Here is a 24,008-nt window from a genome sequence, read left to right as displayed (position 1 = left end):
ATATTTATGATACTAGTGCTAATGAAAATTGGTGAGAAGATTCCAATAAACTTATGGATGATGGACAAATAAAGGAGAAAATAAAACTGGAAGAATACTGCATTTGCTTTTCTACTATGGACTATGACGTTAGATTGCAAGTAACCTCATCCTTGTTTTTAAAAAATAAACTTTTAGAAGCAAAAACCTATAAAACATGATAGAACTAGCCAACCAAACTCTACTGGAGTCAGTGTAAATCAGTATCTTTTAGAAGGAAATCTGATATATTTTTCAAAATTAACAAAACCTTCATACCCTCTGACTTGTAATCCTGCTCTTAGGCCTTTAGTTTAAAGGAATGAAACAAAATGATGAACTATACACTAACTGCATTACCTGCAAAAGAGTAAGAAATCTAGATGTGCAAATATTAAGAAATAAGTCACTGTAACACTGTATAATCATCTAAAGGTATAAAAACTACAGCAAAAATGAAACATCAAATATGAAAGCAAACATTCAGCATCACATTTATGCTTTATCGTTTAAAATCACTTAGATATGACAGGAGATAAGAAAAATTAAAAGTTTGTTTTCATTCTTAAAATTTGACCATTAAGTTGTTTGTAAGATAAAAAGCCTTTTGGAATTGGTCAGGCCCATGCCACTAAGTACACATTTCAAAACTGACTTTTTAGAGGCAGCCACAATCATCCACTTTTTCCCCCAAAATCCTATCACATAGGAATAAGATAGACTCTTCTCACAGACCAGCCACATAAGTAATTTTAGCCATGCAGCTGCAACCTTCTTATATTAAAATCTCATTTTACCATCAAAACTTAATTATATGTGAGATCTCTATATGGTAATCAGAAGCCACTTGTTATGGGGCATCTGAAGAGAGGGCCCCAAGCACTGATGTTAAAACTATCTGGCTGAGTGGAATAGTGAAGGTTAGGTTTCTGTTGTATCTCCAAATGAATTACCATGTTTCTCAGCCACAAGGGTTCTAAGTCCCTAGGAGTGGCAGCTATGGATTCAAAGAGGGATAACGTGCAAGCAGATTTGCACTCCCTCTGAAAAAACACTAGCAACTCCTTGATTTCACCCCAAAGCACCATGGAGTAGTGAAAAATGCACAATCACAAGGTCAGAAGATAGGAGATATAGGTGAGCCTAAGCAATCCCAAACAAGTTATTTGTCTTTTCAGGCTGGAGCTGTTTAATGCTAACCATTTTTAAGTTAAACCAAATAATCTGTTAATTCTTTCAAGTTCAATATTCTATTAATTTAATAGACCCTTTATTCATACACCTCCAATTCGCTCACAACCCCCATTAGAATTGTAAAACAATTAAAATTTAGAATTAGGAGACTGGGAGCAAGAGTGAAATACAAAGATGGTCAAACCTGGACTGTAATCCTTGCCTTCCCTTTCTACCTGCATGACTCTGGGCAAATTACTGCACCTCAAAATAAAGCTGTAGGACCAATGAAACAGCAATCCTTATTGGTCACGCCCTTAAATTCCTGTGTCGTAAAGTGAATTTTTAAAAACAGAACTGGGATTTCATTCCTACCCAACAACAATTTTTGCTTCATTCTTCGATATTTAAAACAACCTTGTGCATTCTTCTTTTCTAAATTATCTGATGCTGAATGCAATGGTCTAACATATTTCACCTATCTTACAGCTATATTCAAGACTCAGATTATTTGTCAAAAACGCATTGAGTAAATGGTTTTGAGCATTTGCACCACACTGTGTTAGAGTTGCAAAGTTCTGTTCCCTTAAGAAGCCCAAAAATCAGGCTGGGCACAGTGACTCAAGCCTGTAATCCCAGCACTTTGGGAAGCCAAGGCAGGTGAATCACCAGGTCAGGGGTTCAAGACTACTCTGACCAACATAGCGAAACCCCACCTCTACTAAAAATACAAAAAAATTAGCCGGGTGTGGTGGTGTGCAACTGTAATCCCAGCTACCAGGGAGGCCGAGGCAGGAGAATCTCGTGAATCCGGGAGGCAGAGGTAGCAGTCAGTCGATATTAAAGCCATTGCACCCTGGCCTGGGCAACAGTAAGAAACGCCCTCTCAGAAAAAACAAAAAAACGAAGAAACCAAAAAACCTGGTGGAGACAGACCTACAAACAAATCATTAACTACCAGTCATCAAATACTAACTGCAGAATGTACGAATCAGTTAAGACAAGAGGGATGAGCTGTCTAGACAAGCCTCAGAGATAACACTTTAGTAAGGTCTTCAAGGGCAAGTTGTTTACTAAGTAGAGAATTCTCAACAAAGGAATACTGAAAAACCACAGAGGAAGATGTCATCTTCAGAGAACTGCAAGCAGTCTTACACGGAGAGGGCAGGCATAATGGTAGAAGATGACACTAGAATCTTGACAAATACCACTAACATGAAGGACTTTGAATTTCATCGATATAGACCATGGAGTCACTGAAGGACTTCTAAATATGGATTCAAAGTCCTTTCTTCCACCATACAGTCAAAGGAGTTGAGTCAAAGCAACAAAAACGCGGGTCTGAATGCGGAAAGGTAGAATTTTTACAGAATTCTTAATGGAGACTTTGCTTGCTTTCAGGATGGCTTCTAGCGCCTTCTTAACTATGGTTTATTAATACGATGCTGAAGTACCACAGTATGAATTATGGCTAAAAGTTTCAACAAAGTGTGCATTTTTAACCTGAAGATTATTTGAACCCAATGTGTTGAGAACACAAACGAAAACAAAAAATAACAGTAAAGAGTTTTCATAAATTAAGAGAAGCAAACAGTAATGAAGTCCAAGAGAAAGAACACTGATTTCAGGCAAACACTCAGGAATATTTACATCGTTATCACATACTGATGATGGATAAGATGTTTTGCACCTATCTTTTGCAGGAGAGCATCTTAAGTTTCTTTCGGTTAAAGAGTAGCTGCCATCTCTAAAGTCTCTAAACGAGTCTAAAAGAGGATGCTCTAAAAACACTGGCCAAATTTATAGGCTCTGCTATATGTTAATGCTCGGGAAAAAAGGAATGCCTTTTTTTCTTTTTCTTTTCTTTTTTTTAAGACGGTGTTTCACCATGTTGGTCAGGTTGGTCGTGAACTCCCGACCTCAGGTGATCCGCCCGCCTTAGCCTCCAAAGTGCTTGGATTACAGGCGTGAGCCACTACGCCCAGCCAAAGGAATGCCTTTCATATGGCCATTTTGAAAAGCTTAAAGCTCAATTTCTCATCTATAGGAGTGAGCAACCAACACTCTAATCTGAGACCACAGAATCCTTGCATCAGTCATTTCCACCCCGCTAAGGCCTAGCCTGGGAGCAGCCAGCCTCATTGGCCGCGGAGCCCACACACATGAATATGCAATTATTGAAATGAAAACTTAAGCTTTGCCACCAAGGGCCACCACGAAGGAGTCCTTTCATTCCTCCTTTTACTTTCGCAAGAAAGTAGGTGCAGTAAAAAGAAAATGTATGAAAATACATGTCTAAAGAGAAGAGAGAAGATCTGAACCTACGCAACGGTGTGCCCCGCCAAAGTTTCACCTCAGGATGTGTTTTAGGGTGTGTCTTTGATTTAGCCCTGCAATTAATAAAAAAAAAAAAATCCCACTCCTTCGGGGCGCCCCGGTACTTTCCTCATCCACCCTCACAAGCTACCAGGCTCTGAAATCACTGAGTACCTCAGCCGCACCCTGATTTCCCCTGAGAGACAGCGGCGCCCGCGGCCCGAGGTCCCGCGCAGTTACAGCCGCAGGGACGGCGTCCTCCCGCCTCCCAGGTCCGCGCCCGCCCCGCGTCCGCGGGGAGCTAGAGAGGCTCACCCTGGAGGCCGGGGGACAGGAGGGCGCCACCACCTCAGCGCGGGAGACCTGGCCTCCGTCCCGCCCGGGATTGTGCGCCTAGTCCTGGGCTGCCCCAGAGCCCGCGGCGACCCCGGCCCCGACTCGGGCCCGGAGCCCCGCTCTTACTGTGCGGAGGTCGCGCTGCCACCTATGCCGAGGACCGGCAGCAGGCCGCCCAGTAACCTGCGGGCCGGAAGACGGAAGGTGAAGCTAGGGCCGCCCGTCACATCTCTGCAGTCCCCGCAGCCGTAGCCGCAGCTCCCAGCATCGCGTCCACGGTCTGAGGGAGCGCCGGACTCCAAATCCACCGCGCCCGTTCCTCTACCGGCGCCGGCCTGGACTCCTCCCTCCAAGGTCGCGAAACCGCGCAGCCCCGCCCCGCCGCGGACCAGTACGCAGGCGCGAGCCTCAAGGGGCTACGGTGCCCGCCCCACCCCGTGATCCGGCTGAACCCCGCCTCCGGCCCTGCCCCGCCCTCGCGCCCTGCTTTCCCAAGCTCCGCCCCACTTCGGGCCCCGCCCCCTCCACTGACCTTGCTTGGCTGCCTCCTGACTCAGGTTTCCGCTCAGCCCACGCAGTCTTGCGGTCGACCTCACCTCTAGCCGTCCCTTGGACTACATTTGCTGTTCGACCGTGGTCAAACCTGACAGCTCCTTCTCCAGGATGTGAAAAGTGAGGAGCGGTCTGAGCATTGGGCCTGACTGAACCACGCACCTGCCTTCCGCTTCAAAACACAGGTCCTTGCTAAGGCTGAGAGGAAGGGACACCTCAAATGCTGATCTGGTTTTCTCTCTCTCCCTCCCTCCCTCACTCACTCACTCCCTCCCTCCCTCCTTCCTTCCTTCCTTCCTTCCTTCCCTCCCTCCCTCCCTCCCTCCCTCCTTCCTTCCTTCCCTCCCTCCCTCCCTCCCTCCTTCCTTCCTTCCTTCCTTCCTTCCTTCCTTTTTTTTGAGACAGAGTCTCGCTCTATGACCCAGGTTGGAGTTCGGTGGCGCTGTCACAGCTTATTGCAGCCTCCTGGGCTCAAGCGATCCTCTCACCTCAGGCGTGCATCTCCACGCCTACGAAATAATTTCATCTAAGACCACACTGGTCAAAATAAACTATCACATATTGACCTAAATACACAGCTAATTTTTATATATTTTTTTTAGAGACGGGGTGGGGGGAGTAGTCTCACAGGGTAGTCTCAAACTCCTAGGCTCAAGCCATCCTCCCACCTTGCCCTCCCAAAGTGCTGGAATTACAGGCGTGAGCCACTGGTCCTGGCCTATTGGTTTTCTTTGCCAGAAACCAGGTCCTTTGAGGTGTTCATCTCCCAGAGGCCATCTCTTCCCCTCTTTTCTTCCTCGACCACGGCCAGCCCTGCCCCTGAGAGCTCTCAGCCTGGAAGCCTTCCGGGCCTGGCCGGCTATTTAAAGCGCTGGAGCTGCCCTTATCTGGTTGTACACTTGCAGTTCTCTTAAATCCTTGTCCGCCCCAACAGCTCAATTGCAATAAATAACATTTCAGGAGAACTGCTTGAAAAATAAAAGTTCTTTCATGTCTGCAGATCAGTGATACTCAAAGGGAAAAGCAGACGGAATGCCTGATTTGTATGAGCACATTTCATTTAATAATATACCTGTATATTTAGAAAATAATGTAAATAGCAGTCCTTAAAAGATTTTATTGGACAAAAATGTGAGTGCCCAAAATGTTAAGAAAGACATCTGAGCGCTGTGCAATTTCTCTTTGAATTAAATGAGATTAGAAAAGCAAATACCAGGCTAGGTGTGGTGGCTCATGCTTGTGATTCCAGCTCCATCCTTCCACATCATTGCCCCTATTTCTGAGGTGCACTGGGAGGCTCCCCTTCTATTTGGAGCTTGATGACTTTCTTTTTGTAGCTGGAGCTTTGGTGTTCCTTCCAGTGTCATTTCTCATCCACATACCTTGACCTGGTCCCCTCAGTGTTGTCACGAGATCCGATTTGTAATCTACTGAGAGGACAGAGGGAAATAAGTGCCCCCTCCCCCCCTCTTCCTAAGGATCTCTCTATGCCTCTCTTCAGCCTCTTGTCTCTTTTACCCTGACCCCTCTTCCTTGGGCTCTGATGAAAAATTGCTGACTGTAGCTTTGGAAGTTTAGCTCTGAGAACTGTAGATGATTTCAGTTCTAGGAAAATAAAACCCATTGATTACAAAAAAAAAAAAAAAAGGAAGAAAGAAAGGACCTTCGGGTCCTTTCCCTGGCATGGTAAGTACTCATGGAGTGTCAGCCACCAGCACAAGCCAGTCAAAGACAGCCTCTGGTAATATGGGGCTTAGCCTGCACATTGCTTTAAAATGTTTTAAGGTTCATTGCCAATGTTGAAAAATCAGGACAATTTGTTTAAATCCAGATGTCAGAAGATGAGGCCTTACCAGGCTGCCTTCCTACAAGGTTCAAATTTGCAGAGCTCGGGGGATTTTGGATCTTTGCCCAGGACACGTGCTCTTCTGTCAGCTGCAGTGCCTGTGTTCGCTGTGGATCCTTTGGGCCTCTGGATTTGTGACTAGAGCCATCCTGGGTCCCCAAGAGAAGGAGACAAGGCCAAACACATCAGCATCCTCACCTGTGCTCGGGGAGAGGCATGGAGGAAGGCAGTTTGGCCAGGCTGCTTTCAAGGATGGCTTAAGCTCAAGCCCTGCATCCCCAAGGCTTCCTGGAGGAGGGAAAGGTGGGCTTGGGCATGGCCACCCTGGCCTGGGTTGGCAGGAGATGGGAAGGGCTGAAGCAGCACCTGGTGGGGTATGACCACAGTCCCGCCAGAAACTACTTACTTCAGAAGCCCCATGTCTGCCCACACCCTGAATTCCCACTCATGGGGTGGGCTTGGAGAGACTCATCACCTTCGGGCTTTTTTGCCTATGTTCCCAACCACCTTTCAGATCTTTGTGCCCTGTGAACAGACACTGCATGCAGGGCCTCTCCTCTGCCCTCCTTCCCACCCACCCCACAGCCTCCCCTGCACCCCTGCCTTCCTTTAAGCAACTCAACTGCCTCTGGGAAGAGAGGACAAAGGGAGTGGCTGAATCCTGTCTGAAGTCAAGGTGGGCCTTTGGCACAGTCACTGAGCTTGGATAGGAATCAAAGTCTGCCCATCCCTGGCAGTTGGCCTGGCAGAAGTTAGACCACAGCCCTCAAAGGCCTAAATCCTTCTCAGGCTTGCTTTGCTCTGCCCAATCCTCAGGGTGTCCCTCAAGCTCTCTGCTGATTTTCTACAATGAATATGTACCACTTTTGGAATCACAGAAACATGTAAATAAAAATGTTACTTCTACCTCCTTCAGTGTTTTATCCCTGGCTGTAGTCGTGTGTTCCCTGCAGAGCCCATGGGTTTGTGACACTAATTCAGGAGTTCCCATTATGTATATATGCAGGAGTCCCTGAATGTATATCTGCAGCTCTTACAGAGTCAGCACTTTGGGAGCAGATGTGACAGTACTTTGGAGCATCAGGGAAATGGAGATGGTGGGCAAGGTGACAGAGGAAGTCTGATGAGAAGGCACAGCTGACCCAGGACCATGGAGGCAGGAGAAAGCAAGCTCCGTCCCACAGAGCAGAGGGGAGAAATAGATAAGCCCCATCAGTCTGACTTTGCTGAACGTCCTTCCCACCAGCCTTCCTCTCCTGCCCCCTTCCCAGGCTCCTCTGGAGCAAGTGCTCACTTTTTCTTGGGCATCCCTAGGTCTTTTTTCTTCATTCACTTGTGTCCCATTAATGCCACCCCCTGCAGACACAGTGAGTTTTAGGGGGACACACCAACAAGGTGCCCACGTTAGTCATCACAGACACCACAATGCTCTCTCCAAGTTCCGTGCAGCCCTGGAGAACTGGGGCCACAGGTGGAAAGGGGAACAAGAGCAAGGTGTGAAGACCGAGTATGGAGAAGTCAGGAAGGAAAAAATAAGTGTGAAAACAGCAGAGACAGTGCCAGAGCCTCATCTGCAGAGCACAAGGGCTCAGGGCATCTTCATCGGAGGCCCGGAGAATCTGCCCAACCTTCCCTTGTCCTGGCCTCTGGCCACACTCTACACTAAAGAACACACTGATACAGACCCACAGACTGGACTTGGAAGGGGCCACCAGGGGGCAGGTAGATATCCATAACCAGCAAGCACCAAGCACCAGAAAATGCCACCTCCAGCAATCACTTCCTTATTCGTAAGCCAGCATCCATTTCACCCCTGAATCCCTGTCTGTGTTACTTCTGACATATTCACCTATCCATCCAATACGTATCTACCAAACAGCTGCTGTGTGTCAGACACGTGCTTGATGTGACGACGCAGTACCAAGATCCTTTCCAGATACTGCTGGAAAATGTCCACTGTCTCTTTATCTCTTCATTACATTTGTGAGTAAAATACAGGTGTTAACAATATGAAATCAAAGGTAGAAATTACAGTACAGCTGTGTCCAAGTAGGTGGAATCAGGTATAATAATGTAATAAGTGTTATCAAGACAGCCCAGAAGATTCCTTTAAAATCTCTGCAAGTCCTTATCACAAAACTAAACGCTTATCCCAGGCTCTAGATAAATTCAGCGTGTACTCTGTGCTTCACTGTGTAGTTGGTTTAATTGTATTTCAAGGGAATTATCCCCCATTGACTTTCAATGCGTAGCCAATTTTAGCCCCACTCTGGATTTTTTAAAATTTCCATTTGACTTGGGAACCATCTTTTTTTTTCTTTTTTCTTTTCTTTCTCTCTCTCTCTTTTAAGCCACCTAGTCCTCTGTAAGCAAACCACCATTATTTCTAAGAAGAGTTTTCCCTAAATTGCAATCCACATAGGAAGGCCCCATAACATGCACTCCTGTGGTGTGACCAGGCCCTGCTGTCCCCTCACTGGGTAGCCTTGGGAGTCAAGATCCACTCTGGTCCATCCCCTCTGTCATCTCAGTCCCTGGGGGCTCTGACACAGGAGAAGGTTCTCAAACATCATCGAAATTCTTTTCTCCACACTAGATGTTTGTGGTGGACTGAATGTTTGTGTCCCCTGAAATTCCTATGTTGAAACCCTAACGCAAAGTGTGGTTGTATTGGAAATACAGTTAAATGAGGTCATAACAGTGGAGGCCTGATCCCATAATATTGTGTCCTTATGAGAAGAGACACCAGAGAGCCTCAACTGTCTCTTCCCCCACCCCACGCAAACCTCCAGGAAAGAACATGTGAGCTTACTGTGAAAAGTTGGCCCAGCCCAGGGAGAGAGCCCTCACCAGACGCCAACACTGCCGGCACCTTGATCTCAGACTTTCAGCCTCCAGAAACCTGCGAAATAAATTTCTGTTGCTTGAGCCACCCAGTCTATGTATTTTGTTATAGCAGCTTTAACATACTAATACAATGTTACATCAAAGCTTATCATTGAAACAGATGATAGTAGAGGGGACCAACAGCCTAGCTGGTGCCCCCAGCCTCAGAATATCCAGTGCCTCTTCTTCAGAACCCCAGCGTTGTATAAAACCCAATTTAAAAGTCATCAAATTTGGCTTCTAAGATTTCTCCCACTCTAAGATCCATTGACTCTAGAATATATTTATTTTGCAAAGAAATGTAAGGACAGTAGAATATTATCACCCACCTCATCTTCTCTCTGGGAAAGATGGCTCTGCCTATTGCCAAATGGACTTGACATCACAAATAAAGTAGCAAGTTGTAACCAAGGTAAGGGACTGGCCCCTTCCCCAGACCTTCACTGGCACAATTTTCCTGGGGAGGGAAAGGGCTGTGCATTTGATTGGCTAGCAAAAAAGTAGATACCAATTAGATATCACCTGAACTATACAGTATCTGTATTCCTCCCCCTGCCACACCTTATTTTTTTTTGAGACCAAGTTTCACTCTTTCCCAGGCTGGAGAGCAATGGTACAATCTCAGCTCACTGCAACCTCTGTCTCTCAGGTTCAAGTCATTCTCCTGCCTCAGCTTCCTGGTAGCTGAGATTACAGGCATCTGGCACCAAGCCTGGCTAATTTGGTATTTTTAGTAGAGACCAGGTTTCTTCAGATTGGTCAGACTGGTCTTGAACTCTTGACTTCAGAGGCCTGCCTTGGCTGCCCAAAGTGCAGGGATTACAGGCATGAGCCACCATGCTCAGCCTATATTTCCTCTTAAAAAGAAAAGGGATTCTGCAAGTTTTCTACATAGGTAAATAAATTCATTGGCAGCCGGGCATGGTGGCTCACATCTGTAATCCCAGCACTTTGAGAGGCTGAGGCAGGCAGATCACAAGGTCAAGGGATAGAGACAACTCCTCTAGCCAACATGGTAAAACCCAGTCTCTACTAAAAATACAAATATTAGCTGGGCGTGGTGGTGCACGCCTGTAATCACAGCTACTTAGGAGGCTGAGGCAGGAGAATTGCTTGCACCTGGGAGGCGGAGGTTGCTGTGAGCCAAGATGGTGCCATTGCACTCCAGCCTGGTGACAGAGGGAGACACTGCGTCAAAATAAATAAATAAATAAATTCATTGGCAAAGAGTTTGGTCTAATTTATTTGTATCTTTCTTTTTGCCACAAAATTAATAGAATTTCTGCTGTTCCCCCTGTCGGGGATACCCCAGTCCAATTCTCTCCAATACAAGCTCACTCTCCTTCCCACCACAACTGCCTCTCTTCTTGTGTTTCCTATCTTTGTAAATGTCACTACTATCTGTCCTGTCATCTAAGGTAAAAGAAGAGAGAAGAAGGGAAAAGCAGAGATCTGACATGCATAAACCCTCACTGGGGCCCACAGAATGTGAGGGTGGAGCAGTGCTCAGCAGATACCACGAGGTGGCAGTGCCCTCTCAATGATTGATGCATCCTGAGCTGCCAGCCCTGATGGTAGTGCCTCTCTGCAGAGCTGGGGGTCTCCTGGCAAGGCTGCTTGGGTGGATAATTGATTCCTGAAGGATTTATGACATGCTTTCCTATGCCTGCTCATGGTACGGAAGCCTGATGCTTAGCTGTTTCTACCTCAAATGATGACATGATTCCACATCTTTCTTAAAGGAAACAGAATGTCATGCCCATTGGCCAGAGGAGTCTTTGGCCCCATGGCCCCATGGAATTGGTCCCCTTTCTCTGCCTATAGAACAGCCATTGAATTTCTAGCCAAATCAAGGCATCCAAAGCCCCACACACCACAGCATTTATTTAAGAGTTCTGGGTCTGGGTTTTGTCTTTGTCTGACTGATAAGTCAGGGCAGTCCCTGGATTTCTCCTACCTGGGATTGTTCATCTGAAAAGTGGTGATGACTACCCCTGATGCTGCAATCATAGGTGGAAGCACACTGCACACTATGGGGTATGGGGCAAGAGGGTCCAGAGAAGCTGCCCACACCTCAGGTAGATGCATAATAAATGACATTTGGCAATTGTGAGCAGTGTTTCTAAGGTAACGAGGCCTCAAAAAGCCCTGGATGAAGGCCAGAGACATAATCCTTAAGTCTTCCCTCTGTTCTTGGTTGAGGTAACTTGCTGCTTCCCTCTTAAGCTGCTCCTTGGCCCAACACAACACACCTGCTCTTCCCTCCCTCCACCTGGCAGCTCTCACAATAGCCTCCATTGTCTCCTGCACAACATCCTCAGCTCAGCTGCCCTGCCCTCTGCAGCTGTCCAACACATGCACCGCCTTTGCCTTCTAGATGACAGCCAGCTTGGCAGACTGGAAAGGGCTCAGCTTTGGGTGTTGGAAAGCCCTGGGCATGAATCCAGGATTTACCATTTATTCAATGTGACAAAGATTCTCTGCTTGACCAAACTTGAGTCAGGCTCTTGAAGCTTCTCCTACACCCATCTATGCACTTTCTTGTAACACCCAGTTGTAGCAAAGAACCCTATTAAGTTAGTTTAGCAAGAACCATCAGCCCCTCAATATCTGATCATGTTTCTCAGTCTGCCCTATTCCCCAGGTGATCTCTGATCACCCTGGCCTGTCTTCAGCAAGATTCTTGTTTGATAGGTTTAGCCAGAATCCCCTTTATTCTTGATGTTTTATCTTAGTAAATTTACATTCAGCAAATCACACCCTGATCCTGGGCTATTACTTCCCACTTGTCCATCTCTCTTGCCCAATGCAACATTCCATTGCAGCTGTCCCTACACCTATAGCATTGGTCCTGAATAAAGTCTTTACCATGCTTTCACAAGTGTTTTTGAATAGTATTTTTTAACCAATATCTAAAAAAGTTTGAACAAATTTCTTTTATCTGAGTTTGTTCCACATCCACAAAAATGGACCCATTTGGGTGGCATACTTTAAAGCACATGGTACATGGTAGGTGCTCAATCGATACTAGATACGTTCCATTGGGGACTTCATCATCTACTCTCACTCAAGAAAAGGGCATGTAGGAGAATTACCATAATTGACTGGCAATTACACACCACAGGTGTCCCAACTACTCCCTCATTTAATCCCTGCAACATTCTCAAAATCACAGTTCTCTACTGTGTTTGCACATTTGAATCACTTGGGGCCTGGTGACTCAGTGTGTTGTCCCTGCACCAGAAACCCCAACCTCATTTAGGGATTTGTTAGAAATGTCTCAGGGTTGGGCATGGTGGCTCATGCCTGTAATCCCAGCACTTTGGGAGGCTGAGGTGGGAGATCACTTGAGTCCAAGAGCTTAAGACCAGCCTAGGCAACATAGCAGGGCCTTGTCTCTGTAAATGCACACATACACATATACATACATACATAATGCATACATACATAAAATACAATAATTAAAAAAGAAATGTTTTGGGCCCTCAGGTCTCAGGGCCCAGCTCAGAACTCCCTAATCCAAATCCGTATTTCAACAACTCCCCAGAGGTGGTTTGCGCGCACCTTAAAACTTGTGAAGCACCAGAGAGCTTTACAGTTATAGCTGTCTAGGTCCCTTGTACAGAGATTCTGATGTAATAGGTTTAGAAGACTGGTGGGCTTGGGCTTTTTAAGCTCCCAGGTGATTCTAATGCTCAGCCATGAGTGAGAAACACCCCTTTTGGGAGATGGTATGAACAGTTCTGTCTCATGAAGAGTGATTTAGTTGAGTTTTACTCTGAATTATCTCTGAGGCCATTGTTTGCTGTTTTCTATGAATATATATTTCTCTCTAGATGTTCACTCCTCTTCACTTGCCCTTGTTCTATGGCTTGCTCTCATCTTTCTCTTACTAGTTCCTCCAAATTCCAAAGACCATAGGCCAGCAGGAGAGCCTCAGCCCAAGTCTTTTCATTTTATCCTCATGATATCCTCTACAAAATAATAGGCCCAGGGTTTTTAGCAGAGACATTAAAGCATAAGAGGCTAAAACTACTGCTTAAGGTCATACAGTAAATGAGAAAGCTTGGTTTCTGCCTCCGGGCACAGGGATTTTTGGATATCAATGCGGGCAGTGCAATCTAGGATGCTGTACGGAGCATGTCTCAAACTCTTAGGTGCACACAAATCACCTGGGATCTTGTTAAACACAGACTCTGCTTCAGTAGGCCTGAGTAGGGATCAATGGTGCATTTCTGCTTCTTTTTTTTTTTTTTTTTTGAGATGGAGTCTCACTCTGTCACCAGGCTGGAGTGCAGTGGCATGATCTCGGCTCACTGCAACCTCCACCTCCCAGGTTCAAGCAATTTGCCTTGTCTCAGCCTCCCAAGTAGCTGGGACTACAGGCGTGTTTTACCTCGCCTGCCTATTTTTTATATTTTTAGCAGAGACAGGGTTTCACTGTGTTAGCGAGGATGGTCTTGATTTCTTGACCTCGTGATCCACCTGCCCTGGCTTCCCAAAGCATTGGGATTACAGGCATGAACCTCCATGCCCGGCCCAAGGGTGCATTTCTGACAAACTCCCAAGTAAATCGATGTTACTGACGTTGCAGTGTGTTCAGCCAAAGCAACAGATTATGATCCTAGCTGCCCCTCTGTCACTTCCCAGCCTCTGACTGGGTGTTCATTGTCTCTGACCTGCCAGATGATTCAGATCAATGTTTCAAGTTGTGTCATTGGACTCAGCTCTGAAAACCTCTATGCCAGCCCTAAAGTGCCACTGGGGGGCACTCTGGGTGCCCCTCCCTATGGCATTTCCTGTTGCAGAGCAGCTGTTGGGTGTTCAACATTCAACGACAATTCAACAAATATTTACTGAGCCTACCTATAAATCAGGGACAAAGTTTAAACGGGACAGACAAGGTCCTCATGAGGGGCTTACGTTGTACTGACAACAAACAAGTAAATGTATAAAAGAGATCATTACAAATTGTGGTAAGCACTTTGGAGGACAAACTAGGGATCAGATAGGGAAGCTGGGAGAGGTGGTCAAGAAAGACCTCTCTGAGGAGGTGATATTCGAGCTGTGACTTAAAGGATAAGAATAAAGCAGTCAGGTGAGTGCAAAAGGGAAATATTTCAGGCAGGAGGAACAGCAGTGGGAAAGGGCATGGCTGTTCAAGGACCACGAAGAGGTATAAGGCTGGGGCAGAGAGCCCAAAGAGAAGCAACAGGAGACGCAGGGGCCATGTCCATCCAGTAGGACTGGCAGGGACGGGGAAGGAGAAGAGCGAGTTTTATTTGAAGAGCAAATGAAAATCTTTGAAAGGTTTTTAGCAGGAAAGTAATCAGATCTGGTTTCCATTTTTAACTGATCTCTCTGGCTGCTGTTTGTGGCTACATTGAATAGTAGAGGCTGGAAAGTGAAGTAGGGATTTTTACATTAGTCCAGAAGTTCAGACCAAGATGCTGCTGCCTTGAGCTAGATGGTGGTGATGGTAACAGTGAGATATGGCCAGATTTGGTGTACAGTTTTGAAAACAGGTGTTACATGACTTGCTAGTGGTTTAAGTAAGTTTATCAGTCTGGGTGCTTTTGATTTCAGGTAACAGAATATCTAAATATTAACTGTCTTTGAAAAATAAGCACAACTTACAGATTCACACAAATGAAAAGTGGAAGAGTGGAGGCTTCAGGCAAGGTTTGATCAGGACTCGTTTTCTTTTTCTTTTTTTGTAGAAGTAAATTTTTAATGGCTGGTTAATTAATCACTACATTTTATTGCAATGTAGTACTCATTTAAGCACTTAAAAATGGAAGATTTACAAAGATTAAATTAAGACACAGTAAATTGACTAAATATTTGTTTTTTATATAAATAAAGGTCATAACCACACCGTTGACATGTAATACTGTTATAATACAACAGTTAAACTTGCGAGTCTACAACAGAAGTCATCTGTAGTTAAACAGAAAACAAAGCTGGAAAAGACCATGTTAAAACAAACCTACTGGGACTAACAGGTTGGAATTGTAAGTAGCAACAAACATATTCACTCAGCTCCTGAGTATTTCAAGTTTTACAGTACACATGAAAAATGATTTCTTCCATCAACACTATAAATTCAAACTGTCGGATGTTTATGCATTTTGCAAGTTACACTGATTGAATGCTTATATGGGAGCAGGGGTTGGAACATCTCCCAATTTGAAGTTTACATCACCCACATGCTAACACAAACAAAACTTGTTCCATTTCCTTCCCCTCTTTCACCCCTCCCCCACAAAGAAGGCAGGATTTTTGGTTTCTTATAGGTAATTGTTTTAAAGAATTTGTGATGATCAATTTGAACATCTGAAATTCAGTAATATTTAACTCTTAGACAACTAAGAGGTTAAAGATGGAAAATAATTTCTCCTAACACTAAGTTAGAAAATCATTTGCATCATGCTGTAAACTAGGAAGCAATGTAAAGCGACAAAAACCTGTCCCCAGTACATAATTTTAAAAATCTAAATTTCAAATCAGCAGAGCTGGTCTATTTCCATGTTGACTATATGCCACAATATAAGTGTGAACTCTTGAAATGCATAGCTAATGTAGGTAGTCTTCCATTGCGGTGAATGCACAGGATCCAATTCCTGATGGAGCCATCAGTCCTAGACATTGTGTGGCCTGTCCCATTACTCGGGCAAGGGAGGTTGCTTTGGCAGACTCTGGGTTTCTAATATTGCACTGTTAAGAGCTGAGCACATAGGTTCTCTCTGAATTGGGTCAAGCTGATTTCCAACTGGGCTGTTCCAGGGATCTGACTATGCCTTCAACATTTTTTTATTTGCAGTGTTCTTGCCACGGTCTCTCCTTAGCTGTTCACTCATTGCTTGCAGCTCTCATCCAAAGTGGTCACTCTTTCTACGGTGGCCTGACTTCCTCCACACAACTGACGTCTCATCTGATGAATCAACTTCCATTTCGGTGTCACAATCTTCCATTTCGTGATCATGTTTAGAGCTACCATTTAGGAAACCATTGGATGAAGTTTCTCCAACTCCGTTGGAGTAGTGATCTGTTTCCATGTCTACATCATTACTGGTGAAATTATTAACTTGCTGTGATTTTGACGCATTTATACTGTTCAGTTCTGGTACATTCAAATTGGATGACTGGTGTTTATTACTATGGCAATATGATTGATGTGCTTTATTTGATATTACACCATTACTACAACTTTCAAAACCAGAAAAATGTGCAGTCCTTCCTTTGCCTGATGCTAAATTGTGGATATTCATTCCATGGCTGGGGATCATACTTGGACTACTAAAAGGTCGAGGACTAACAGGATAACTGTCTTGAGTCTTTGGACTTCGGCCTCCCAAACATCGTACTTCACTATGTGTACCATTCACCATTTCTATAAACGGACGTACTTTTAATGTGAAAAGGAGATTAGGATTTCTTTCAAGGAAACTTGGGTATAACTGTTGTGTTGTTTCAATGGCTTCTCCCATTCTTCCTGCTAATAGCAATTTCTGAATTCTTTGTCTATTCTTAACGGAAGCCAATTCTTCTAGACCGGTCTGGTCTGTAGATCTGGCAAAGGCCTCTGCTGTGGCACAGTACCCATGGTGGACTAAATAAGATGAAACCATTTTTTGTATCATGGTCTGCCATTCTCCTTCTCGGTCTCCGATAGGAAACCGGTCTATCTGTGCCTGGATTTTGGTTCTCCACTCTCACATATAGTCTTCTATATCAAACACGAAAGGATGTTGACCAAAATTGGCATCAACCACTTCTCCTGGTGTCCGAAGCCCCATGGTAGGATACAAATTTGGCGGTAGGTCAGTGAAAGCAATACCTAAACTATGTCCATTCTTGATGTAAAAGCGGGTATTGTTGATAAGATTAACACAACAGCCAATGACATCACCAGTTGTGAAAGCTGGTCCATCAGGTTGTCCAGTTCCAGAAGAACAAAATGAATGTCCATCATCCCCATGGTAACCATATGAATGCTTATCCCAACCTGGTAGTCTATTCATGTTCACACCTTGAGCAGAAAGACCAATTCCCATGTAACCATCTCTTCCCTTACAATTTTTACTTCAAAATAATAAATCCCACAGGCTGCTGGTATTGGATGCGTGGCTCGAACTGATGCTGCATCTTTTGGGGCTTTGCCATGACCTTTGTAGTGCACCCGCAGGTTGTTCTGAGAGAGGCCGATGTAGCCGACCTTGTCCTTCCTGCTCCAGGAGCGGGGCAGCGGCGTCTCCTGCTCGTTCACAGCCGGGTCGAGGCGCTTCAGCCGCGGCTGCAGCTCCTTCTCCTGCTCGTTGAGGGCCGAGTCCCCGTGCGGGAAGGTGGCCGCTGCGCTGCTGCCCGCCACCAGGGCTGGGGCCGGGGTGCTTCCGCCCGGGCCGGGGCCAGCGGCTAGGCCGAGGGGACCCGCTGGCGGAAGCGGCCGCCGAAGCAGGGGGCGGCGGGGGCGGCAGAGGGTAGAGGAGCAGGGCGGCCAGGCGAGCGGGCCGGAGAGGAGCCGGCGCTGACGGCCGGGGGCGCGGGCAGGACGACTCCGGAGACTGGGGCCAAGGCCGCTGGCTGTGGCGGCGGCTGCCCGGACATCCCGGTAGCGACTCGGCCTGCGGTCACCTCCACCTCTACTCTCCTTCCTCCTCTGCTTCCCAGGGGCGTTGTCGCTGATTCTCAGGCCTACCCTTTCTGTCTCCCATTCCCTATGTGTCCATTTATCCTTATGCTAACTATTAATAACTGCAAGATGGCTCCAAGAACATATACATACATGATCGTGAGTTGGTTCTGTTCACATATAGGAGGAATAGGAGGAAGCAAGCATCATTTCCAACAACCATAAAACAAAAATCTTGAGTTGGGGCTGGATTGGACCACTTTTTTTTTTAAGACGGAGTCTCGCTTTGTCACTCAGGCTGGAGTACAGTGGCATGATCTCAGCTCACTGCAACCTCCGCCTTCTGGGTTTAAGCAATTCTCCTGCTTCAGTCTCTCGAGTAGCTGGAATTATAGGTACCTGCCACCGTGCCAGCTAATTTTTGTATTTTTAGTAGAGACGGGGTTTCACCATGTTGGCCAGGCTGGTCTCAAACTCCTGACCTTGTGATCCGCCCACCTCAGCCTCCCAAAGTGCTGGGATTACAGGCATGGGCCACCTCAACCGGCCAGTTGGACTACTTCTAAACAAATCCCTGTTTCCAGGAGAATTAACATGATAGTTGGTTTAATACTCCCATTAATCCCCAGTTGCCAATGGATTTATTAGCTTAGCTTCGATGGGAGTTACTGGAAACAATCACCATAGATAAGGGAGTAACATTATTTTAATTTACTTGGACCAATAAAAGTAGGAATGTAGTCAGTCCTACACAAATGACATAGTTGCTGAGTAGTGGGGGAGGGCAGAATGGATGTTGAAGAGAAAATTCCTATTTCTATGTGTAAATGAGGTGAGGTTTGAGGATATGGGAGTACATAAGGATTTTGGAGGTGCCATATACCAAGATGAGAAAGACAAACCAGGCTTGAGGGAGAGGAAATACAGATGTGTCTTAGATCCTTAGGTATTCGAGTCTAGGGAACATCTGGAAATATGAGCAAGAGCTGAAGGGAGTTGTCCTGGGTGGAGTCACCCACATCACATGACATCCTCTATGTGTAGAACAGAGTGACAAACTTTCAGCCATTAGCACAGTGTCTCCGTGACAGCTCAGGAGTCAGAAGAAAAACCCCGTGATGACAGGGTTAGAACTAGTGATTCTCTAAACCGAATAAAGCCATGAGCATCAATATTCTGCTACTAAAAGAATAAATGAAGATCTAAATGAATACATTACAATTAAACATCTTTTTCATGTCTTTTGTTTGAGCGATCCTCAGAACAATGAAAGAAAGGCAGCAGGAAGAGAATTTAGAATCCCACTTTTCAGATGAAAAAGCTGAGATGTGCACAGGTTACATGGTACCTCAGATCCACCAGAGCCCGAGTTTGAAATTCATCCTCTTGATCCTAAATCTAGTCCCCATGCCCTGTAGCTCCAAACATCTATGATCAGATAAATCTGTTCCTGGAGACAATATATCTATAACCAAAGATACTCTGTGACTCAGGTCAGCACATGCTAAGACTTTTTCAGATGCTGGGGGAGGTGACTTAACTGGGAGGCAGCAGGTGAGATAGAAAGAACCTTGGTCTTTTGGTGAGAAAAGACATGTACTTTGGAGTTCCAGCTTTGGTTCTCCTGTTCTGTGTGACTTTGGGTGAGTCACTGAATTTTTCTGGGCTGCATTTTTCATTTATGATAGGTTGGATTAGATCACTTGTTCTCAAACTTAAAAAAAAACCTGAAACAATCCTTAGGTCACTGGTTGAATTCCAACTGGAAGAAGGTGCCTTACACTTCGGCCGGGTGTGGTGGCTCACACCTGTAATCCCAGCACTTTGGGAGGCAAAGGCAGGCAGATCACTTGAGGTCAGGAGTTCAAGATCAGCCCAGCCAACATGATAAAAACCCATCTCCATCAAAAACACAAAAATTAGATGGGAATGGTAGTGTGTGCCCATAATTCCAGCTACTTGGGAGGCTGAGGCCGGAGAATCACTTGAACCTGGGAGGTGGAGGTTGCATGAGCCAAGATCGTGCCACTGCATTCCAGCCTGGGCAACAAAGTAAGACTTCATCCCCCTCCACACAAAAAAAAAAAGAAAGAAAGAAAAAATCAAAGCATTTTCTTTGAGAAAAAGAACACACACACCAGGAAACATAAATAAATCCTAGCATAACTTCTCCTATCAAATGTTTAAGATGGTGAATAGGGATAATCCTCCACCCCCAGGACTATCATCTTGGAAATCTTCGATGCACTCTGCTTTGCTTTCTAGGAGTCTCTGGGTTGCATCTCTTTCTAGGTAAGTACTGGGATTGCCTACCTTCTCCCAGTTCTAATGCCCCAACTTCTCCAGGAAAACGGCCTTACAGTCCCTCTCTTCACACCTGGCCAGTGCCACAGGCAGCAGGTGTTCTCTGTTCACAGTGTTGTTACTGCATGAGCCCCATGGATAGAGCACCTTGTTGTTGAGCCTACCTGGGTTTAAAGAAGGCCTTTGTAGAAGCTCGGGCATTAGAAAGCTGCAGACACCATTGTTTATCAGTTGCTGTTAGCGGGTGAGTTTGCCAACCCTTGCTTGGGTTAAACAGGGAGTGATTAAAGAACTCCTTGAAGTTAGGAAGGCACAAAGAATAAACACTCATAATTACGAAACATCAGAGTCTAACCTTTAATTATGAGTTTCTATGTGTCAACATATCCAAGCCTCTGAACAATACTAAGATTAAAATATTATGATCTAAAGTTTTATTATCTGCATTACATATGTGAGAAAACTGAAGTGAAATTTATAAAACTCTGGCAGAAAACATAGGCATAAACCTTAATGACCTTGGCTTAGGCAATGGTTGCTTACACACAACAACAAAAGCACAAGACAAACATAGTAGAAAGGGCTAAACTGGACTTTTTCAAAATTAAGAACATTTGTGTTTCAAAAAATACTCAAGAACATGAAAACAGCCCACAGACTGAAAAAAACATTTGGAAATTATATATCTTATAAGTCACTAGTATCCAGAATATATTTTAAAACTCTTATATTTCAACAGTAAAAGGACAAATAACCAATTTTTTAATGGTAAAAGCAATTTGTATAGATATTTCTCCAAAGAGTTACACAAGTGGCCAATAAGCCCATGAAAATTGCTCAACATTGTTAGTTATTAGAGAAATGCAAATCAAAACCATAATGACATGCCATTTCATATCTGCTAGAATGGCTGAAATAAAAAAGGTCATAATAATAAGTGTTGGCAAGGATCTGAATGTGCTGGAAACTTTATACATTGCTAGTAAGAATGTTAAATCGTACAGCATTTTGGAAAACAATTTGAAAGTTTCTCAAAAAATAAAAAATACAGTTATCATCTGTATATCATCTAGGTACATACCCAAGAGAATTGAAAATATATTTCTACACAAGATCTTTTATACCTATTCATAGCAACATTGTTTACAATAGACAAAATGTGGAAAAACCCAAATGTCAATCAGCTGATAAATGGATAAGTAAAATGTAACTATCCATGCAAAGAAATATTATTCAGCCATAAAAAAATGAAGTGTTGATACATGCTGCAATATGAACAAACACTGAAAGAAGCCAGACACAAAAGATCACATGTTGAATTATTTCATTTATACAAACTGTCCAGAATAGGAAAATTTGTAGACAGCAAGTAAGTTAGGGGTTGCCAGGGGCTGGGAGAACAGGAGTTTGAGAGGTGATTGCTACTAGATATGAAACCTATTTTGGGGATATTGAAAACATTCTGAAGTTAAATAGTGGTAATGATTTTATAACTTTATGAATATACTGAAAGCCACTGAATTGTATATTTTAAAAGAATGAATTCTATGGTATATAAGTTATATCTTAATACAATTAATAATTAATTCACTAAATTAACTAATGGAAAGTACAATAGGAACTCAGAAAAGATGAAGCTCAAAAGTAGCAGGAGGGATCCAGAAAGGATTCCCTGAGGAGGTGACACAAGTCCTCCTCTTGACACTGAAGTCCCTGAAGCATAGTACGTGCACAATTATTTTCAAAACTAATGGCTCAACAGAGCACAAAGGTCTTACTTCACATCCTGATACTCCTTCCCAATGCATTCCTCTCCTCTAAACAGGCTTTATGTAATAATCACAAAATCCCCCAAGCCCTATCTGCTCACCTATTTTTCAGTAGAAGCTTCTCCTACACCTAAATACATTTTTATTGTCATTTCAAAATCAATTTCTAACTGACATCTTGCACAAAAATTCTCATATTTCTCCCATGTTTAAGTTTGGAGCTGGGTGGGAGAAATTGCCCATTGGGTTGTAAGGGAAGGGGGCTACGAGAGGCTGAATGTCAGGATGTAAGGGGCGTTATTCCATGACTTGTAGCATGGTTTTACCAAGCACTATGCTTCAGCATAACAGAGCTGGAGAAGCAATGCTAGTAAGGATGTCATGGCCCAATGCCAGGATCCACTGGGTGTGTATTGATCTGAAGAGGAGAGAGAAGACAGAAAAAAACAGGAAGGCAGTGGTGAAAGTCTCCAAGTGGATTAATGAAGGACAGATTTCAAAATGGGCAGTGCTGGGAGGAGCAGAATCACAATTCAAGGTCCTGAAGCAAAGAATGTTCATATTTAGAACAGGCGATGGCTTCCCCTCTGGCTTTCTGGACCTTCATATTGCTGAGGTTTGAGAAAATTCTATCCTTTTAGTTGGGGTGTTTTTGAAATGAGGGTAAAGGCACTGATTGAAGGCCATTGGAGTTTATGTGATAAATGAAGGTGGGGGGGGGCAATGACATGACATGAGACTAGACAAGAGACAGGGTCCAGATCACAGAAACCCTTACAGACCAGGTTGAAGATTTGGGGCTGACCAGGTGCAGTGGTGTGAGCCTATAATCCAAGCACTTTGGAAGGGCAAGGCAGGAGGATCTCTTGAACCCAGGAGTTCAAGACCAGCTTGGGTAACACAGCAAGACTCTATCTACAAATTAAAAAATTAAACATTTAGCTGGGCATGGTAATGCACACCTGTAACCTCAGCACTTTGAGAGTCCAAGGCAGATGGATTGCTTAAGCCCTGGAGTTTGAGGCTGTAGTGAGCTGTTATTGTGCTACTGCACTCCAGCCTGGGTAACAGAGGGAGAACTTGTCTTAAAAAAAAAAGGATGTGGGGATTGATGCTAAGTGTAATTGGAGGTATTGAAAGGGTTTAAGCAGAAGCTGATATCATCCAATTTATATTTTGGCATTCTGTCACAAAGAACCATCCATCCATCCAGGTGGAGTGGATGCAGGGAGTCCAGTTAAGGCTATTTATGGACATCCAGGTGAAAGATGTTGATGGCTTGGACTGTGGTGGCAGCAGTAGAAATGGAGAAAAGATAACTGGGCTTATGGGGGAAGGTAATGGGTTCTGTGTGGGATTGTTATGGTTGATGTATCTTTGTGACAGCCAAGTGGAGATTTAGAGAAGCCAATTGGATATGAGATTTTGCAGCTCAGAGAAGTCTGGGTGGGGATATCGATGTGTAAGTCTTTGCTATGAAACTGATAACTGAAGTGATGGTGGTGGATGAGGTTTCCCAGGGAGAGGTTTTAGATGGAGAAAAAAAGAGCCTGACAGAGCCTGGAGGAATCCACTATACTTAATGGCCTGGTGGGGAGGAAGAGTCTGCAAAGGGGACAAGAATGAGTATCCAGAGCACCAGGAAGAAAACGTGGAGTGGGGGTGCCCCAAAGTAGAAGGAAGAGGGTATTTCAAGGAAAAAAAAATGGTCAAGGAAAGTATGGGTGGACAGATGCCCACTGGATTTGGTGACTCGGTGGTCTTCATTGACCTGAGCAAGAGCTATTTCAGTCAGGAGAAGAGACTAGAAGCCAGACTGGAAATACAAGTGCTTGTTTTGCCAGACATGGAGGCACACACCTGTAATTCCAGCTTTTGGGCTGAGGCAGAAGGATCATTTGAGACCAGGAGTTTGAGACCAGCCTAAGCAACAGAGTAAAACACTGCTTCTATTTAAAAAAAAAAAAAAATTTTTTTTAGTAGAAATAGTGTTTGAGAAATTTTGATTGTGATAGAAGAGAGAAACAAAATAACAGAAGAGAAAGGGAGTCCTGTGTGCTTTTGTTTAACAAAGTGAAACTTGAGCTGGTTTAAATGTTCATGGGAAAGGTTGATTGAGAAGTAATTGAATATATGGGAAAGATAAGCAATGATTAATGGCCTAGGATTCAGAGAA

General features: G+C 44.5%; 1 protein-coding gene, 2 long non-coding RNA genes and 1 pseudogene across 18 annotated transcripts in view; 1 reads left to right on the top strand and 3 right to left on the bottom strand.

Annotated features, from left to right (window-relative positions):
• The window catches only part of LOC100895981 (cyclin-Y-like protein 2), an 81,574-nt gene extending 76,918 nt beyond the window's left edge, over positions 1–4,656 (bottom strand). For 8 of the 14 annotated variants that reach the window (XR_013524873.1, XM_078345461.1, XM_035267853.3 and 5 more), the window contains exon 1: positions 3,823–4,187. The gene's annotated coding sequence lies outside the window, so the exon portion shown is untranslated. Of the gene's footprint in view, positions 1–3,822; positions 4,188–4,375 lie in introns of those variants that run through there. The other 6 variants (XM_078345462.1, XM_078345467.1, XM_078345468.1 and 3 more) reach the window with 2 other exon arrangements.
• Positions 3,811–7,150, top strand: LOC144578659 (uncharacterized). 2 transcript variants are annotated; one of them, XR_013524876.1, is made up of 3 exons: positions 3,811–4,197; positions 4,401–4,580; positions 4,821–5,510. It is a non-coding gene; the product is annotated as an uncharacterized LOC144578659 (long non-coding RNA). The 2 variants fall into 2 exon arrangements; XR_013524875.1 differs by lacking the exons at positions 3,811–4,197; positions 4,821–5,510 and adding an exon at positions 6,227–7,150 and having other exon boundaries at positions 4,420–4,580.
• The window catches only part of LOC118146121 (uncharacterized), a 33,375-nt gene continuing 14,890 nt past the window's right edge, over positions 5,524–24,008 (bottom strand). Inside the window, exons 2-4 of one of the 2 annotated variants that reach the window (XR_013524874.1) lie at positions 9,054–9,143; positions 6,249–6,439; positions 5,524–5,822 (exon numbers count right to left, since the gene is read on the bottom strand). This is a non-coding gene — a long non-coding RNA (uncharacterized LOC118146121). Of the gene's footprint in view, positions 5,826–6,248; positions 6,440–9,053; positions 9,144–24,008 lie in introns of both variants that reach the window. The other variant, XR_008475482.2, reaches the window with a different exon arrangement.
• On the bottom strand, positions 15,595–17,938 carry LOC144578499 (ran-binding protein 9 pseudogene; annotated as a pseudogene).

This window comes from Callithrix jacchus, chromosome 12 (genome assembly GCF_049354715.1).
Source record: "Callithrix jacchus isolate 240 chromosome 12, calJac240_pri, whole genome shotgun sequence".
In the NCBI taxonomy this organism is placed as follows: Eukaryota; Metazoa; Chordata; class Mammalia; order Primates; family Cebidae; genus Callithrix; species Callithrix jacchus.
This window is presented reverse-complemented; position numbering and strand designations above follow the sequence as displayed.